General features: G+C 43.7%; 1 protein-coding gene, 1 long non-coding RNA gene and 1 pseudogene across 52 annotated transcripts in view; 2 read left to right on the forward strand and 1 right to left on the reverse strand.

Moving 5' to 3' along the window:
• LOC105490119 (mitogen-activated protein kinase kinase kinase kinase 4) overlaps positions 1-20,029 on the reverse strand; it is a 190,852-nt gene that overhangs the window by 141,677 nt on the left and 29,146 nt on the right. The window lies entirely within an intron of this gene.
• LOC139357970 (uncharacterized) lies at positions 190-14,909 on the forward strand. Of its 2 annotated transcripts, none has more exons than XR_011612100.1 (3): positions 190-311; positions 644-683; positions 14,782-14,909. It is a non-coding gene; the product is annotated as an uncharacterized lncRNA (long non-coding RNA). The 2 variants fall into 2 exon arrangements; XR_011612099.1 differs by lacking the exon at positions 14,782-14,909 and adding an exon at positions 2,063-2,181.
• On the forward strand, positions 18,247-18,751 carry LOC105490118 (protein S100-A11 pseudogene; annotated as a pseudogene).

Below are 20,029 nucleotides of genomic sequence, written 5' to 3' on the forward strand. Positions count from 1 at the left end.
GGTTTGGAACTATAGACTGGCTACATTTTGTTTTAAGCCACTCAATTTTGTTCTTAGGATGAACAGATCAGCAAAGAACAGCTGGCCAGAAAATGCCTTCTGCACCCCTTTATCTTCAAGTAAGGGAAGAGGCTGGCAGGTCTCTTGTAGAGAAGGTAAAGCCCAACTCGCCTAGGACCTGCCAGTGAGGTACGCTGGCCCCACCCACTCCTCAGACACCCCCAGCCCAAGGAGAAGACCACAGACTGGCTCAGGCCTCCTTATGTCTCCCAAGCTCAAGGGACATCAGAACCCCTTGTGCTGGTCAAAAGGTAGGCCCTACAAATCTAACATCTAGAATTCAGTAACCAGAAAAAAAGAAAACTAAAGTTCATTAAGTAGTAGAAAGAGCAAGCAATGTCTCTTAATCTGCTCTGTTGGGATTCAAGAGCCATTAAGCCACATGTGGCTAGTGGGCACTTGGACAATGATGGGTCCCAACTGAGATGTGCTGTAAATGTGTACCACACACTGGATTTCAAAAAAGAATGTAAACTGCCTAATTAATGTATTTGTTAAATGATGTGTTGAAGTGATAGCAGTATGGCTGAAATAGGTTAAATAAAATCTCCTCAAAATTAATTTCACCTCTCTTTCTTTTTAGGTTTTTATGGGTACGCTGGAAAAGTCTCTATGTGGCTCAGGTCAGTTCTAGTGGGCAGTGCTGCTCTGGAGGCTTTAAGACCTCCCTGTCATTTTGTTTTACAAGGCTAAGACAAGTTTCATGCTAATCTGACACTCAGTCTTTAATAGCAAGATTCCTCATCGCCATAAAGAGAGGTGCTAGAAACAAGAAAACAGGCAGTCCTACCTTCATCACATTTTTCTTCTTGAAAGTATTAGCTGGGCTGGGCATGACGGCTCACACCTGTAATCCCAGCGCTTTGGGAGACCAAAGAGGACGGATCACCTGAGGTCAGGAGTTTGAGACCAGCCTGGCCAACAAGGTGAAATGCTGCCTCTACTACACATACAAAAATTAGCCGGGCGTGGTGGCGTGCGGCTATAGTCCCAGCTACTCAAGAGGCTGAGGCAGGAGAATTGCTTGAACCCGGGAGGCAGAGGTTGCAGTGACCTGAGATCGCCCCACTGCACTCCAGCCTGGGTGACAGAGCAAGACTCCGTCTCAAAAAAGAAAAAAAAAAAAAGTATTATCTGCTCCCGGGAGTTGTTTAAAATGTGAGGTATTTTCCCCCCAGGAAAAATGTTATCATGTCTGAAGTGGGGAGGGTAGAATGGAAATAAAGGATGACAGCATCCTGTCAGTGAAAGGCAAGTGCCCATGAAAAGCTCAACGTGGCCCTGTCACATGAATAGGGAACAGACAACACACTGACTGAAAAGGATGGCTGTTACTGAGAGTTAGGGCCTTACCAAACACTGGCTCCAAAAATGAATGGCCAAATCAATGCTCTTCCTCGTTACTGCGTCAAGGGTCACAGTTCTGTTACAGAGAACTCTGTCGTTTTGTTACTTTCACTGTGTTAGGAATATTGTTTACCAAATGTAAACCCCCCAAAAAAAGCCAACACACAAGGCAAAAGAGCATTAATCAACCTCTACCTGCTCATGCTCAGGTCAGATAGATGGAAGCATCTGAGTTGCCCTGAAATTTAAGGCAGCCACCTTGCCACACTCCCCAAGGTATGTTAGCATGTGGTTGATCTACCTTCTGCTCACACATCCCCAACAATCTTTCATAGGGAAAACTGAGTTCATCTTGCTGCAGTCTCACCAGTCTTCCCAAGTAGAAAACTTGAAGACAAGTTAGAACTGAATGTAAACAGATTTATAATTTAGTAATTTTTTTAAAGTAAATAAAACCTCTTTCAAAAGGGAGAGCAGGATGTGGGTGTGATAAAAAGCCTCTCCCTTTAGAATTTAAAATCTGAAAAGAAATAGGTTTGCTCTTTCATACTTCTAAATTATAATTGACATGCTTAGGGAGAAAGGTAGAGCTACTTCTCGCTACCCTATTTATGGAGATATTAATAACTCATTACTCTTCTTTCTCCCATTCCAGGAAATACAATTAGGAGTAATATGTCATCCTAAGTAGTCAATATTTTCTCTCCTTTACCTGCTTGACCTTGCAATGAAACTACTGCAGAAAGAAGGCTTGTGAGCAAGACCTCCAGCTGAAAAACAATCAGGGACCAGACTTTTTCCATAAAAAGAAAGTGGGGTCAGAGGAAGTGGCAAAGCAGCGCTAGCTTTAGTTCTCACTCATTTTACTAAGCCAAAGTTAACACTATTACAGGGGCTTCACTCTCTGGCACACATTTATTGTAGACATCCTAGAGGGAGAAGTCAGACAGGCACAAAGAGGCTGAGAGAGAAGCCAGGGGCAGGCGCACAGGCAGCATGGCTCAGGAAGCCAAGGAGCAGGAAGAGGCAATTTATTCTAAAGGCTTAAGGAAAACAGCACCAGTCCTAAGAGGCCACTGAAGACAAAAGACACACCCTAGGTTACCCATGAGCTTTCAGTACAGCTTTGCTGCCTCCTCAGTCTGCCTAAAGGAATCAAGGTCAGAACCTGCCTGTACCTGCCTGGGAAGCCTCCAAAGGCAATCTCAGTGCTCAAATTCTCTCCTGGACAGCACTCTGCCTCCTGAGTCAGGCTGAGCCCAACCCAAGAGTGCAGGACTCTGAAGGGTCCTGTACAATTCTTCCTCCCGCCCAGATGACCCACCGGAGCCCAGGGGCCCTGGAACCAGGTCATGCAGCCCTCCTGTGCTCTTGGCGACAGTCTCTTCACAACCAAAGAGATACAAGGGGCGTGCTCTTCACTTAGACCCCTCACTAAACCCTCCACAAACACACACTCACCTTCCAGCCCCCGTAGCAGAGCGGCATGGCGTTCCTAAGAACATCCGACCTGAAGTGAAACACTTGCCATGTACTATGTAGTTCTCACAACCCCATTTAACCCATTTTTCAGTTTTTTTCAATTTTTCAAATAAGTACACTAAGAATCAGAAAAATAACTTTCACAAAGGCCCATAGCTGGTAAATGCTAGAACAGGGACTCAAACTCAGGGCCTACTGACCCAAAGCCTATGTTTTAAACACTAAACCAGTCGTTCTCAAAGTCTTTAGCCTCAGGACTTTTTTGCACTCATAAAAATTGAAAACTTCAAATAACTTTATGTTTTGCTGGATTACATCAATATTTACCACATTAGAAATTAAAACTGAAAAATTAAGGTTGGGGGCTGGGGATGGAGGGGATAGAGTAAAATGTCGTTGATCTAATTTAGCAAGTCGGCAGGGAACTCCTCTTCATTAACATGGAGTCCGTGATATCCTTAAAATACCTACTACCAGCCGGGCGCGGGGGCTCACGCCTGTAATCCCAACACTTTCTGAGAGGCCGAGGCGGGCGGATCACGAAGTCAGGAGATGGAGACCATCCTGGCTAACACGGTGAAATCCCATCTCTACTAAAAATACAAAAAATTAGCCGGGCGCGGTGGCGGGCGCCTGTAGTCCCAGCTACTCGGGAGACTGAGGCAGGAGGATGGCGTGAATCCGGGAGGCGGAGCTTGCAGTGAGCGGAGATCCTTCCACTGCACTCCAGCCTGGGCGACAGACCCAGACTCCGTCTCAAAAAAAAAAAAAAAGAAAAATACCTATTACCCTCCACACTTCCCCATGTATAGCGAAGGAGGGTCAAAATTTCAAAGTTTATAATACAGTAGTGTTCCAAGAGTCCTCAAGCATCACAAAGTTGAATTTGATTCTCAGACCCACTTTTTAACTCTTTATGGCCTTAAGTGATAAATAACCTCTCTAGACCTCAGTCTCATCATTTATAGCAATGAGAGTAACAACCAATGGAGGTATTTTAAGGGTAAACACTCAGTTCAGGATCTGGCTCATACACATTCAAATGCTGACTGTAATCATTGTTACTGTTGTTAGCTACAGAAAAGGAGAGAAGGGCTAAGGAGAGAATTTTCCACTTCCACAAAATTTAGCAAGGTTTTCTCAACAGACATGTTTCCTTCCCTTACTCTAAAAATAAGGTTTGTTTTTTTTTTTCAAAGCGAATAAGGGAAGGGCTTTGCTTATGCTGACAGTGCAAACTGAGACAACTAAATCCTATCTTCAAATATTTATTTTCCCACTTGAATGTCAACATTCCTTTCTGTCTTCTCAGTAAGCTTGAAAAGAACAGTTGCTGCAGACATCAAGGTCAAAAAGCATGGCTTCAAGTTTTTATTCTACTAGAAACAGCAAATGACCTTATCAGCGTAGGATTCCAGATTTATACAACAAATTAGAGGCACAGTACAATAATGCAGGCTTTAAATTATGATGGTTGAGGGGGAAATATCAAGATGATACAAAGCAACTTTGAAGCCCAAGAAAGCGACAGATGTTATGTTGAACGTTCAGTAGTATTTTCCATCCTCCCAGGATATTCAACATCTGCATCCCTGGTGCCTACGACCTGTGGCCAACATGCCCAAAAGGAAATGTGTCAACAATTCTCCATCACCCTTCCTCCCTTTAGTGTAAAATAATGGACCTCCCTAAAGCACAGGAAGGGCCAGAATCTCAGACATAAGGAGAGATGAGAGTGACGGCCCTACTAACAAAAGGTTTATAGGGTCTGTCTCGTTTACAGGTTGACAGGCAGAAGCCATTCTGATGGTCCCAAGGTTGGTTCTCCTAATACCTCTATAGCTGACTACTCAAATAACGTTGGCTGAACAAGGAGGTAATTAACAACTCTAATCCAAGTGAATTCTGAATTCATTTCTGGAGTTGAATTTAAAGATTCACTAGAAATTCTCCTAACTACCAGTTGTAAAGGAAACAAGTTTTCAGAGTAAAGATAGGGGTTTTTTAATTATTTAGTCAATAAAGTTTAAAAAGTAAGTATATCCAATAAGCCCTATTTAAATAAGGCACTGAGCACTCAGATTTTTCTGAGAAGGTAGCTGACAACCTCCAGAGAACTTAAATTACAACCACTAAAAACCTATTGCACAGCACACCGAGTATTACAGAGGTAATGCTCTGCCTGTATTTCTTAAATTGTAAGAAAAGTAAATAGAAGCTTTAGAATTAAATGATATTTTAGGGGAAAAAAGACTTTAGGACTCCTACCGATGAAGAAAATAAATGTTTCCATTTATACACTAAAATGACTTTATAAATGTTTTTACTTTTGGGTCATCCATGCTGTAACCTGAAGGCAACAGAAGTAACACCTTTGGGAACTACTGTCCACATGTAAAGATTTGTTTTCTGAACATCAGATTGTGTGCAAGGAAGAAAAGCATTGTGTTGACTGCCAGATTTATTTGAGTCAACTGCAGAGATGCTTGCGAACTGAGTAGGTTCGCCTCCTATCCTGCCTACCATGCCCTGTACTATTCATAAGTCACACATTCTACCTTCTAGGTATTATATGTAACAGTAGACAACGATGCTAAAAAGAACAATAAAACGAATGTCTTTCCAGAGGTACCAAGGAATAATGATGGCCAGCAGCAACCGTATTCACTGCACCGTTACATATGTGTCACTTTACGAATGCTGTTTCATTTAATCCTCACAACCACCTCATGAAATAGGACTATTACAATCAACCCTAATTTGCAACTACAAAAATGGATTCTTGGGTTCAGTCTCTTTCCCAAGGTCACCACCAATACGGTGGCAGCCAGACAGTGACCTTTCCACCATTGTACTTCCCTTAAACTGCATAAACACAAGGACAGGAACCCAGAAAGCAAGCAGAGGACAAGAAAAGAAAAGAGTGGTCATCAGATCTGCAAGGAAGCAACGCCTCAGTCAAGGTCCTTGCAGCAATCCAAAGCATAGGAGAACAGCGAGAGAATAAGACAGGTGCAAGATGTCTTTAAAAAATCACTGGGCCAAAAAAACCTTCTGCAGATCATTATTCTATTTCTTTCACTCTACAAGTCGATTTCTTTCACTCTACAAATCGACTCCCAAAGGCAGTAACTATCAATTCTGTTCAACCCAAACTGACTTCAACTGCCCCATATTAAAAAAATTTAAAAAGGCATCCTACTGCTTTTTTAAAAAATCTGCATGTAAGTTACTTCCAGTATTGACTGAAGGCATTTCTTTCTCAACATATCCTGCCTAAAATTGTTTTACCCCTCAGGTTGGCCGTCATGTTCACTAAGAATCCAAGTCAGTTTCTGATCAGAAGCTGTTTACCTAACTTCTTTTGTTCAATGGACTGAGAGAGAAACCATACATGTGCAGATACTCTTCGGTGTTGGCAATATCCCAGTCTTTACCTAGGAATGTATTTTTGTGACTTCAGAGAAGGAAAAGTACAAGCGGCTTTCTCTTCTTGGGGATGTAGTGGGTGACTTTTAAGACAGTTTCTCCTTGTTCAACCAGGATGAGAAAGCACTGGAAGCACCATGGTCCAGAAATAGGTCCTGAGTCAATCTTGGATTCAAGCACAGCCCTGCCACCTACAAGCCATATGATGCTAGCATGTTAAGTAACCTCTCTGAATCTCAAAATACTTCCAGAGCCTGCCACAGAACAGAAGATCAACAAATATTAATTCATGCCATTCCTCGCCATTTCCATTCGTTCCTGGCCAACTTTCAAAAAGTGTGGTGAAAAAGTTAAAGGTGACAGGAGCCTAAGTGAGGGAGAAAGAAGTGGGAGACAGTCGAGAGAAAAGGCAGAATCTGGACCCTGAATGATAATGAGTAACCAGAAAATGACAGGGGTTTTTTCCTTTTCAAACTTTATTTCATCTGAGTCACCTGTTCCAGACATAGGATCCCAGCCTTGAGCAATTCAAAAGGAGTGGCAGAGAATGGAAAGGAAACAGATTATCTTGAATGCGTGCATTCATCAGCATGGTTAATAAAACACTAAGCAGCTCTACCTCCAGACCTACTCCAGGCCTCTTTTCCTGATATTAATACGTAACATTTCCCAATCTCATACTCTGATCCATCAAATGAGACAACAATGACTAATAGCAAAAAAAAGAAAAATATATACATACATATATATAATATCTCACAATAGGTAAATCCTAACTGACAAGTAATCTGGAGCAATACTGTGCATTCATAAGTTCTTTGAAACCATGTAATCAGCACAATTTAATCAAAAAATTAAAAAGCAGGCACAAGCCTCATCACGACAAAATAAGGGTGGCAGCTTATTAGTGCTGCAGAAAACCAACAGCCTCGGCCCCATTTTCAGGTCTCCCAGAAACCACAAACCCACGCACAATCTCTAACCAACAGAAGTACATACACACCAGACTGATTTTAAAAAGCACTGAGTGTCAGAATGGCAGCTCTCCCAGGTGACAAATAATTTCAAAAGATTAAATTTTACTAGGAGCTTTATCATCTGTGTTTCACGCCTTTGTCATAATGACTAACTTTTCATAATCAAAACTCCAAATTGCCCAATAGCCCCTTTTTCCTGTATATGGACAGCTCATAACAGAGCAAGTACGTAATACTATGATAGTACAAATGAGTTGTCAGAGAGAGAAAGGAAGGAATGAGGGAGGAAGGAGATTGATGAACACTTGTGCTGCCAGGGCTTTAACCGCTTTAAATTTAACAGAGAACTTTCTAAACTGTTCTTTCAGTCAACAAACGGTTATTAAGTACCCACCAGGTACCAAGTGTCACAAGCACTAACTCTGCAACTCAGAACTTACATTCTAGCAGGAAGAATCAACAATTACTTACAAGAAGCAGAGGAGCGTTACAAAGTTAGAACAGGGTCCTAGAGGGCATAATGCAAAGGGGCTTAGTTGTACAGGACAATCAGAAAAAAATATACTGAATATAACATTTTTGAATGACTGAGGGTCAGCAACAGAACAAGTTATTATACTCAAAATACGTAAGGATCAGCTACATGCCAGGCACTGCAATAAGCAAGTGATCCCTCTCCAATACTAATCAAAGACTGCACAAACAAATGTAAAAAACACAACTGTGCCAAGTGCTATGACAGCAAGAGACACAGTGCTAAAAGTGCCTGTATTCATGAACAGGACCCAGCTGGGGAAGGCAGAGAGAGGCGTACAGAAGAAGTGCCTGGCAGGCAGGAGATGGGCAAGAAGCAGGGGCTGGCAGAGGCCAGTGTGGCAGCATAAGATAAAGAGGACCACGCATTTGGTGGGCCTAGAGTCGCATTAAAGAGCTTGGCCTTTATCCTATCAGCAATGGGCAACCACTGAACGAAGGGAACTGTTTTGGACAGACTGAACTGATTTGGACAGCTGAAAGTTAGGGAGCAGATCAGATATAGGGGCCAGCTAGGACGGAGGTTATCACAGGGGACTGTGTAAAAACAAGTGGCAAGAAATTCTGACTGCAGCAGCAGCTCTGCAATTTTTAACATTCTAAGTATTTGATGTCAATGTGCTTTTGGTGGAATAAAACACCTGTAACTAGTAGGCGTCTGGAAAGTTTAACAGGGAAAACACCATCAGTAAATAGAAGGCTGTAGGAAACAGATTTCTTCCCTGTGGAAAAAGTATCACTCACATCATTCATCCTGAGAGTACGTATCTGTCAGCAACCATTCAAAGCCATTCTGAGACTTCTGCGTCCTCATCAGAATTTGACCTGTCAGCCAGAACTCATTTATACCCTTCTATCTACTTCCATTCCCATTTTCTTTTCTCGCTCCTAATCCAACAACATCCAAACTGGTCTCCTTGACTCAGTCATACTCTGTTCCATGGGACCCACCCTACTATTGCTGGAGTGGTCTTTATACAAATCTCCCTCTTCTGCTTCAAGTTCATCCAGAGGCTTCAGCATGAAGCCTGAATTCCTTGGTTTGACAAAGATGGCCTCCCACGGGCAGGCCCCAGCCCACCTTTTTGCCTTGACCTTGGCCACCCCAACAAATGACTAAGAAGAGTGACTAAGCAATAGTATTCCGGGAGGTGTTTACTCCAAAACCTACAGATTTTTTCATATGATCTTACCAGGAAACCCCAGTAAAAAAAATAGAGCAGGTGGCCCCTACTTGGTACCCTGACTGGGCATTGAACAGAAGAAAACTTCTGCTCAAACACTGCCCAAGAAATAAAGACCTTTGGCCCTCTGACAACTTCCAGCTGTCTAGTACAAAGATGAAGATAAATAGGCTAGCATTGGCAAAAATGATGAGTCCAGAAGTTTACTGTAGGTAACCATTTGCCCCTGTAAGAAAGCCAGAAAGCCCCACACACTTTCTACACCCCCATTCTGCCCTAGCACCAGAACCTTCCTGCTTTTCTGGCCTAAATCCTCCTTGCCATGGTACGGTAACAGTGGTCTCATTTATACAACCACTGAAACTCAGTCACTACACTGTACATTTGCATATTAAGCCTCTTAATCGAGGGAAAATAAAGGGCTTTAGTGCTGGACAAATAAATGTTAAGTTCTAACCAGCGAGAGGGGAGGCAGTACAATTTTAGTCAGGTGCATTTTCATTGTCTTCTGAACAACACCCTGCCCATGAACAAGTCAAAACATTAGTTAACTGGGCCTAGCCCCTTTGACTGCTAGCCTCTGCAATATTCTGTTCTAAGAGTCTTAGATGCTGAGGACTTCTGAGTCCATTTTCCCAAGAGCCTTCTCTCCTCCACAATCATCTCAGGCTGAGGCTCCAGCCAAACGCCAGCATGGGGATCATGCTGTTCCCCGAACAGCAGGCCAAGAGCACAGACCCAGGATTTCTACTGCCTCAATCTCCCTCTCAAGCAGCAGCAATAGGAGGCAGCAAAGAAGGGTTGGCTCACAGACACAAAGCAGCCAGCCCACCGGCCACCAGGCAGTGCACAGGCTGGAGTATGGGGAGGACAGGCCAGTTCTCAGAGAGCAACACACAGCAGCTAGCTCTGATGTGTGCACGGGTAAATGGGTAACAACCAAGCACTAGCTGTGTGACAAACTAATGATGGCTGAACTGGTGTGTATCTGCTGATACAAAAGAATGTAAATTTTAAAAACTTTGGCTTGCAGTGTAATAAGGATAATTACAATCTTTTAAGTAAACTACCTGATATCCATACTAAATTACCACTCAGCACAAAAGTCATAACATAATTATGTGCCTCGGATTTATCTGTGAGACTTTTCAGTTTTGTCTTAAATACAATAGTAAGTTGTATACACATAATCAGCTGCTATACAGTAAAAGACAAAATGAGGGGAGGGGGCACATTTTATCAAGTTACTATATTCTTCTCCATTTTCCTTAATATTTTAACTCTGTACAGATTTCCAAGTAAGAGTAATTCCAAAACTTTACCCTTTTCTATTATTAAAGAAATTGTAGTATGATACCCTGCATAATGGATAAGGAATCAACTCACTCATAGGATTTATTTTCTATCAATAATGTCATCAATAATAATGGAAAAAAGAAGATGAAGAATTATTACCAGATACTTGGGGGGTGTGGGGAGCACCAAGCTCTGCCTAATTTATGAAAAGTACACCAGGTGCCACACAGTGTGCTAAGTCCCTAGTTTCATTCCCTCACCTCTGACGCCAGGACTGCTGTGGCCAGGCTGTGGTTCAGGGAACAAAGGCTCCAGGAGGCTGACTTTTTCAAGGTCACACAGCCAGTATGTGAAAGAACTGGTTCAGAAACACCAGACTCCTGATCTGTGCTCTTCCTGCAACGGGCCCTGACACTCCTCTCACAGAACAGCTGCCCCGGAGCCAGAGAGCCCTGGAGCAGGGAACCACCGGCTGGCACTACACGAGGCTACCTGCACACACAGCAGTTCCGGCTGGCACTACACGAGGCTACCTGCACACACAGCAGTTCCGGCTGGCACTACACGAGGCTACCTGCACACAGAGCAGTTCCTCTGAGAGAGAGGGCTGATGGGTTTGTCTGGCCCTGAAACCTCCGTTCTTTCCACTGTCCCATGCACACGCCATACATTGTGCCCTTTGGTCTCACAAGGTGAGAGCCTCAGGGAGCCGACAAGCCAACCAGCTATACTTCCCCTGACTCTTCTCCCTCAATTGGCTGCTCCTACAACCACCACCACACCTAAAGGCCACTACTCACCTCCCGCTGTCAGGGTCAAAGAGACCCAAGTTCTAATTCTAGACTTGACACTAACTTGCTGCATGATCTCATGAAAGAACTTCACCTTCTCTGGGCCCCATGCAGCTCACGGATCGGCTGACCTCTCAAGGTCAGCTGTAACAGCCTTTTGCCCAGTGGCTTCCTGACATCCTTTCCCTTTCATCACACCCTCAAAGAGTCAGGCCTTTCCTCCTCATCCCTGCATCCCCCCATCGCCATTTTCTTCCTCAGAGTCAAAGGCTTAGATGTACCCTGCAGGGCTGGGGCCAGCTGCTTTCATGCTTCTTCAGACACAGAGACTCCAGGCCAGGGCTGAGCAATCCGTGAGCCTGTGAGTAACAAAGGCTGGCTCCTGGGATATCTCACAACACAGGTAGGTCATCGCTTCCAATACGGACCTGGAAGCCACCCGAAAACTTCTTGGGACGTAGTAACATTGGCAGAGATGCCAAGCGACACAGGGCTTGGGCTGAGAAGACAGCTGCTAAACCCTAAATACATCAAACACAATGATCCCAGAGACTACATATCCATCTTTCCAAATCCACCAGCACTTAAAATGGGAGTAAGGAGGGCTGAGCGCGGTGGCTCACATATGTAATCCCAACACTTTGGGAGGCCGAGGCAGGCGGATCACGAGGTCAAGAGATCGAGACCATCCTGTCCAACATGGTGAAACCTTGTCTCCACTAAAAATACAAAAATTAGCTGGGCGTGATGGTGTGAGCCTATAGTTCCAGCTACTCAGGAGGGTGAGGCAGGAGATCACTTGAACCCAGGAGGCAGAGGTTGCAGTGAGCCAAGATGGCGCCACTGCACTCCAGCCTAGCAAAAGAACAAGACTCCGTCTCAAAAAAAAAAAAAGGAGCAAGGAGATGACTACTGGAAGCCATGCTACCAAACCAAGAAAGGAGAGGCAGCCTTCCTTTCTCTCAGCACAGAAGAGGGGAAATGCAGTTGCATGGGGCTGGGGGATGAGGGAACGAAACCAGGTAGAAGGAAAACTCCCCCAAATTTTATAGCATCCCATTTTACAGCAGCTAAAACTTTAAAGATTACTCACCTCAAGATGTTAAAACCACTTTCTCTGAGATGGTTGCCTGCCATTCTCCCTTTGGCCCCACCCCACACAAGCCCATCTTGATTACACTCCTGAGAGGTAATCAGTTCTCAAAGGAATAAAATCAGCATAAGCTAAATAAATTCTGGAAAGTTTATGAAGGAAGGGTGCGTGGGTTACTTCAGCCCCAGAGCCATGGTAAATTACACACCAGCTACTTCTGTGGGTTTTCGAAGCCCATTTCATCTCCCACAGAGTTTATAAATAATAATAAATTATATCAAAATCTGTCCCTACTCCTTCAGTGCTATTTTACATACATGTTACTACAAAAACTTGCAGAACCAGCTTCACCTCCCCAATTCTGAAGAATAATTCAAAATTAAGGGAAAGGTTCACAACATTGGTAAATCCACACAAAATTATGGGACTTTTAACAATTTTCCTAGTTATTTCTGAAAAGAGAGAAGAAACGTATCACTAACCAAAAAGTATCCAGGAACCAAAACTTTCTCATTTAAAAGGAATCCTGAGTGAATGAAAAACAGGAAGAGGGTGCATTATTCTGGTTTATTTTCAAAAATCCTTTTATTTTCCCCTACCCCTCCCATCCACCTTTTTTTTTTTTTCTCCTTTTCAGACAGGGTCTCCCTTTGTCACCCAGGCTGGAATGCAGTGGCACCAACATAGCTCCCTGTAGCCTTGACCTCCTGAGCTCAAGCTATCCTCCCACCTCAGGCCCTCCAGTAGCTGGCATATACCATGACGCCAGCTAATTTTTGTATTTTTTTGTAGAGACGGGGTTTCATCATGTTGCCCAGGTTGGTCTCAAACTCCTAAGCTCTGGCAATCTGCCCATCTTGGCCTCCCAAAGTGCTTGAATTACAGGTGTGAGCCACCACACCCAACCCATTTCATTTTTCAAGATCATTCTCTGCTCTTTGCTTTATAATTTTTACAAAATTACTGTCGGCCAGTGGCAGTGGCTCACACCTCTAATCCCAACACTTTGGAAGGCCAAGCCAGGCAGTTCACTTGAGGTCAGGAGTTCGAGACCAGCCTGGCCAGCATAGTGAAACCCCATCTCTACTAAAAATACAAAAATGAGTCAGGCGTGTTGGCACGCGCCTGTAATCGCAGCTACTCGGGAGGTTGAGGCAAGAGAATCACTTGAATCCGGAGGGCAGAGGTTGCAATGAGCCGAGATTGCGCCACTGCACTCCAGCCTGGGCAGCAGAATGAAACTCTGTCTCAAAAAACAAAACAAAAAAAAATTAAAATTACTGTCACATTCAAATCAATGTAAATATACACTATTCCAACTTTTTTTTTTTTTGAGACGAAGTCTCACTCTGTCGCCCAGGCTAGAGTACAGTGGTGCAATCTCGGCTCACTGCAAGCTCCGCCTCCTGGGTTCTCGCTATTCTCCTGTCTCAGCCTCCCGAGTAGCTGGGACTACAGGTGCACGCCACCACACCTGGCTAATTTTTTTGTATTTTTTGTAGAGACGTGGTTTCACTGTGTTAGCCAAGATGGTCTTGATCTCCTGACCTTGTGATCCGCCCGCCTCGGCCTCCCAAAGTGCTGGGATTATGGCCACCGCGCCCAGCCACTACTCAACGTATTTCTAAGTCAAAATGATTCACAGGAATTAAGTTTTAAGGATTTGTAATAGTCTTAGGGGGAAAAATTCAAAAACGTATGCTTAACCCTACTGAAGCCATGTGAATGTGCTCTGGAGATGACGGAAATACCCCCATACTGAACATGTGTCCAGTGCTGCTGGGCATTCATCCCACCAGAGCTCTGGAGTTAGTGACCTGGCGTCTGTGATCTGCAACAGTGACCCACGGGACAATAGGGCACCAGCTCCTTCCCCCACCCAACCTTCTTTTTTTTTTTTTTTTTTTTTTTTTTTGAGACGGAGTCTCGCTCTGTCGCCCAGGCTGGAGTGCAGTGGCGCGATCTCGGCTCACTGCAAGCTCCGCCTCCCGGGTTCACGCCATTCTCCTGCCTCAGCCTCCCGAGTAGCTGGGACTACAGGCGCCCACAATCGCGCCCGGCTAATTTTTTGTATTTTTAGTAGAGACAGGGTTTCACCGTGGTCTCGATCTCCTGACCTTGTGATCCGCCCGCCTCGGCCTCCCAAAGTGCTGGGATTACAGGCGTGAGCCACCCAACCTTCTTAAACAAGGGTGTCTCTGCCACTAGCCAGCCATGAGTTTGACCTCTGCCTTCTTTTGCTATAACCAACATATAACCTGAAAAACTGTCCCTACCACAAACTCAAAAAGGGGAACGGGGCAAGACAGAAGGTGTGCCCTTCAGTTTCCAGTCGTGGGGAGCTGGCCCCCATTTACAAACTTCTCCACCCCAGACTCATGATCATATCACAACGCAGGAAAGGAGTTTTAAGTCATGAATATAATCCCCAAAGACCATCCACCAACTATTCCAGAAACCTGACAGAATGCCATACAGCCATTTCAAAGAAAGAAGACTAAGAATATGAAAAAAGGTTTCAGATACAAAGTACATAAACGAAGCAGAATCCAAACCTTATAATAAGCCTTTCCTTTCCCCTATCCTAGGTCCACGGACACATCTTAAAGAGAGAGCCCTGGACCAACTCTAGCTGCCCCAGAAGATGTTCTGTCTCATGCTGGGGCACTCACAAAGGCCCCATGGAGCTGCAGGAGGAGACACAAAGACAGGTTCCTGGCATCTTTACACACTATCTGATGTTGTGCTGAGGGTTGCAGGAAACACCAAGAACAAAACCTGCCCTCAAAGCTAATCAAGATAACCCTCAAGACAGGAAAACATCCAGAGTACCAAACAGAGTATGTCAGATGGAGAAGACAGGAACTGTAACAGGATTTCACCAGAGAAGGACCTTTGGCTTGGAGACAAGGAATGCCAAATCAAGGAGCGGGTGGTGTGGGTCCTCACACACATGTGGGCAAGAGGAGTTACCTGGAGGGGTGTAGACACAGTGAGGCCCTGAGCCAAACCAGAACAAAACGAAAAGAGGATCACACTGCAGATAGCAGTGGGCAATGTGGCTGGATCCCATTTCAAAATAAATGTTTATTCAGTTGTTTCAAAGTGTATTTTTTAAAACCATTCTTCACTTTTACTAAAAGGAACCTAGCATCTCCCAGTACAGTAGCTTTCAAACTATTTTGACTATAGCCTATAATAAAAAATGCAGTTAAAACCACACGCAAGACACCTATAACACGTATTTTTAACCAAAATAAAGGTTTCGCAAAACACTCTTAGCACATGTGATGCGCTCTATTTTCTATTCAATTAAAAGATGCTAGTCTTGACCAAATAAACTGGCTGTACTACACATAAATAGATTGTACCCTACAACTAGAGAAGCACTGTCCACTTTGTTACTTTGTGAAACGCTGGCAAAAATAAAGGAAAGAGATTGTAAGCAGAATATTAAATAAAAATTATATTTTCTTAGTATAATGTCTTCCACAACATCGGGCAGATTATTTCCAGGGAAGGCCTTACAGGAAAAAAGGATAGGGAGGGAGAGTGGGAGCAGGACACACACACACACACTCTCTCTCACTCTCTCTCTCTCTCTCTCTCTCTCTCTCCTTCTTCTTTCTCTCTCTCTAATCATTTTCTGAGCCATAATTCTTAAGTTGCTTCTGCTTTCATCTGTTTCATTCTTAACATCTTCACCATTTCCTGAAAGCTGAACATTTGTGCAATACTCACCAATTTTTCCTCATGTCAACAGATTGATTTTATTCTTAATTTTGCCAGGTTTCTGAATATAAATCAGTTTCTCTCATATACTACAAGATATAGGAGCAGCCAGAGCTAGTCTCCAAACATGTTGCACATTAAAATCAACTAGGAGATTTGTTGGGCACGGCGGCTCACGCCTGTAATCCCAGCACTTTGTGAGGCAGAGGTGGGTGGATCACTTGAGGTCAGGAGTTTGAGACCAGCCTGGACAACATGGTGAAACCCCGTCTGTACTAAAAACACAAAAATGAACCAGGCATGGTGGCACATGCCCATAGTCCCAGTTACTCGGGAAGCTGAGGCAAAAGAATTGCTTGAACCCGTGAGGCAGAGTTGCAGTGAGCCGTGGTCGCACCACTGCACCCCAGCCTGGGTGACAGACCGAGACTCCATCTCAAAAGAAAAAAAAAATGTTACTATAAAATCTAGGAGGTAGGTATTCATTTTACACCTTTCAACTTTACTATAGGTTTGAAATTTTTCATAATAAAATGTTAAGAGGAAAGCTTCCCAGGTGATTAAAATGTACAAACATTATCTCAAAGTGTGGTCTCCAGAGGAGTAAGTAGCCTCAGCAGCACTCCATAATTTGTTAGAAAAGCAGGTTCTCAGTCCTACCTCAGAACTACTGGACCAAAAACTGTGAGATGGGGTCCGGTAATCTATGTCTAACAAGCCCCCCAGACGAGAGGAACCACTGATAAAAATCTTGCTAGCATGCTGCAGAGAAATATGCTATGACAATCTATACTTTGGGATCCAGCTTCAACAGCATTCTAGACTGGGAAATCGGGAGATTACTTAGGCTGTAATCTTAAAGACGTAACCTGGGTATTTCCTCAGTTATTTAATGACAGGAAGTTTACCATGACAACCTTCTAACTCTCTGATGCTACACATTTTCTCCCTGGAGTTATAAGTGCGCTCCTTATTTGGTCTTACCACCTTCTTTCAAGACAGTCTCACTCTGTTGCCTAGGCTGGAATGCGGTGACGTGATCTCGGCTCACTGCAACCTCCGCCTCCCGGGTTCAAGCGATCGATCCTCCTGCCTCAACCTCCCAAGCAGCCGGGACTATAGGCTCGTGCCACCATGCCTGGCTGATTTTTGTATTTATAGTAGAGACGGGGTTTCACCAAGACCAGGCTGGTCTTGAACACCTGACCTCAAGTGATCTGCCTGCCTCGGCCTCCCAAAGTGCTGGGATTACAGGCATGAGCCACTGCGCCTGACAATTACCACCTTCTGTTTCATGGTTTTTAACATGAGAGCTAATGCCAAAAGAGACAACTGCCTATTTCTCTTTCATTTTATATTACCCAGTATATACTATCCCCAAAAATGTTAAGAGTCTAAAATACAGACTCACAGGCCATTTACTTGGTAAGCTGTGTTGGACAAAGATCATTTTATTTCAGAAAAAAAATGGCTTCATCTTTAAGGAGTTCTGCAATTACAATCAAAAGACAATCTCACTAACTATCACAGGTTCTTTATACTTCTAGGTATTTTGAGATATTAATAGTATTTGTGGAAATAATATTTTTTGTAAACTGTCATAGCAGCTTTAAAATATAGTCCACTGAGTTTTGCAGAAGCAAATTCTTTTCTTTCTGAAGATGGCACTACATGAGTAAATGCTAAGTGTTTTCACTGTTTGCATTTCTACAGACCATCTGTATACCATCCAAACATGTTAGAAAACTCATTAGAAAGCTATGAGAGGGTGTTATGGCTTGAATATTTGTCTCCTTCAAAAGTCACATTGAAATGTAATCCCCCAATGTGGCAATATTGAGGTGGGGCCTTTAAGAGGTGACTGGGCCATGAGGGCCCTGTCATCATAAATGGGTTAACCCATTCATGGATTCATAGGTAATCATGGGAGTGGGACTGGTGGCCAAAAGGAAAAGAGACATGAGTTAGCATGCTCACCCCCTCACCAGGTGATGCCCTGCACCAGGACTCTGAAGAGAGCCCCCATCAACCAGAAAGTCCCCCACCAGATGTGGTCCCTTATTCTTGAACGTCTCAGCTTCCACAAGTGTAAAAAACAAATCCCTTCTCTTTATAAATTACCCAGTTTCGGGTATTCTATTAAGAGCAACAGGAAAAGGACTGAGAGGGTCAAAATGAATTCCTTTTCTATCTCATGTCAAACAATCCAGCCAAACAAATGACAAAACATTTTGCTCTTTCCCATGTAGCTTAAGGAATATATTCTACACTCCTCTCCATTAAGACTCTTTAAGTCGAGAGCTCTCAGCGCCGCTCCCAGCCACAGCCTCCCGCATCTCGCTCAGCTCCAACATGGCAAAAGTCTCCAGCCCTACAGAAATTGAGCGGTGCCTCGAGTCCCTGATTGCTGTTTTCCAGAAGTATGCTGGAAAGGATGGTTATAACTACACTCTCTCCAAGACGGAGTTCCTAAGCTTCATGAATACAGAACTGGCTGCCTTCACAAAGAACCAGAAGGATCCCGGTGTCCTTGACCGCATGATGAAGAGACTGGATACCAACAGTGATGGACAGCTAGATTTCTCAGAATTTCTGAATCTGATTGGTGGCCTAGCTATGGCTTGCCATGACTCCTTCCTCAAGGCTGTCCCTTCCCAGAAGCGGATCTGAGGATCCCTTGGGCCTGGCCTTCAAACCCATCCCCTTTCCTTCCAGCCTTTCTGTCATCATCTCCACAGCCCACACATCCCCTGAGCCCAGCATACCAACCACCTCATGCAGGCCCCACCTGCCAATAGTAATAAAACAATGTCACTTTTTTAAAACATGGAAAAAAAAAAAAAAAAAGACTCTTTAAGTCCAAAATAAAGTGAGTTCTAAGTAAAATCTGAGGTCTTGATAATGAAATATAAAGCATCAGCTAAACTAGGCCAACTTCAGGAGAGAAAAGTAAACTGAGGACCACTTACTAACCATCGAAGGCCTGCAGCTAACTCAGATAATTCATAAATGTTACCTGATATTTTAATATAACGGACTTTTAGTCAACAATAAAATCAAAACTAAAATACTACGGAAGAAAGAAGGCTCATAAATTAATGGCTGGCAGTTCTCTGTGGCACAGTGTCCACATTTACCTGTCTCAGCACCCATGACAGACCACTCAACCTGTGACAGTACAGTGATGCTTACATCAGTTTTTAAATCCATCTTAATTCAGAAGCAGTCATCAAAACTCTGCAAAAGTCCTTGCATTACTAGAAATATGCGCGAAGACCCTTTATAATTCTGAACTCTCAAAGTTAATAGTTGCAAACAGCTTCAAAACTCTTAAATTTGCAACTAACACAGAAATCAATTTGATTGGTTTATCTTCACAGCAAAGAGTAAGAGATGAAATAGCTAAATGAGTTATCCCAAGCCAAAGTTCACATTCATTCTTGCAGCAATACCCAACCTGAGGAAGCGGTGAGGCTAAAAGACACTCCACACAAAGGATCCCCCACAGGTGGCACTAGACATGCAGGAGACTCATAAGAACACTCAGCTTTTATCCAGACTTCTCCCAAAATAAACATGAAGTGACCACAAAAAAATAGGCTGTAAGGGGAAGACGAGGTGGGTTTATGTGGAAGAGACGGAACCCACCACATCAACCACAGAGCCTGCCCTGAAGAGGGCACAATGCCATGTGAGACCACGATGTGCCCATGGGGCCTCCTGGCTCCTCCTCAAGTCACCAGCCACACATGCACCAACCAGAGTGTTCCTGTCACACCTCAAAAATGTTGATGAGACGCTGACTGTGGCACAGGGCATCGTGTGAGAGAACGTCTAGTTTCATGTTATCTTATAGACTTGAAGCCAAAATGATGGCCATCATGACATTCCACTCACCCAACAGCTCAAGTGTACTGCACAGAGCCGAGACGGAGGCCAAGGGAAAAGTCTTGATTATCCAAGGGAGGTAATTCATGTCAGTCTTAAATGAGATAAGTATGGTACATACCTTACCATTTACCTTTTGTGATTATAGAATAAGCACAATCGACAAGAGTAAATGGTTTCAAAATGCAAAATATATATATATATATTTTTTTTTTT

Source organism: Macaca nemestrina, chromosome 13 (genome assembly GCF_043159975.1).
Source record: "Macaca nemestrina isolate mMacNem1 chromosome 13, mMacNem.hap1, whole genome shotgun sequence".
NCBI classification, from domain to species: domain Eukaryota; kingdom Metazoa; phylum Chordata; class Mammalia; order Primates; family Cercopithecidae; genus Macaca; species Macaca nemestrina.